The sequence below is a fragment of the Sinocyclocheilus rhinocerous genome, unplaced genomic scaffold (genome assembly GCF_001515625.1).
Source record: "Sinocyclocheilus rhinocerous isolate Xijiao unplaced genomic scaffold, SAMN03320098_v1.1 scaffold936, whole genome shotgun sequence".
NCBI classification, from domain to species: domain Eukaryota; kingdom Metazoa; phylum Chordata; class Actinopteri; order Cypriniformes; family Cyprinidae; genus Sinocyclocheilus; species Sinocyclocheilus rhinocerous.
In genome coordinates, this window is record NW_015662583.1 from 411,009 (window position 1) to 411,377 (window position 369).

Sequence of the window (369 nt, forward strand, 5' to 3'; positions counted from 1 at the left end):
GTGTGTGTGTGTGTCTGTGTGTGTGTCTGTGTGTGTGTTTGTGTGTGAGTAGATAGATAGATAGATAGATTGATTGGAAAATATCCAGACCTAAAAATAGGTTTTATTTTCTTTATACAAAAAATTATTTCATAAATATTCTTTTGATTTTGGTAGTCACTGTGAGCCTAATTCTCGTTTAAGTGCACGCCTTAATTTATGTGATCTATTGAATTCTCTGTGTGCTTTAGAAAGCGGGTTTCTGATGAGCAAACATTAAGTGATGCTGATTAAGTAGCTTTTTCAGAGGCTGGGGAAGCTGTGTGTGTGTGTGTTCATGTGTGTGTCTGTGTGTGTCTGTGTGAGTGTGTGTGTGTCTGTGGGGGGGTG

At 38.5% G+C, this 369-nt stretch overlaps 1 protein-coding gene across 1 annotated transcript in view; it reads left to right on the plus strand.

Moving 5' to 3' along the window:
* The window catches only part of LOC107728133 (solute carrier family 22 member 23), a 20,094-nt gene that overhangs the window by 8,171 nt on the left and 11,554 nt on the right, over window positions 1-369 (plus strand). The window lies entirely within an intron of this gene.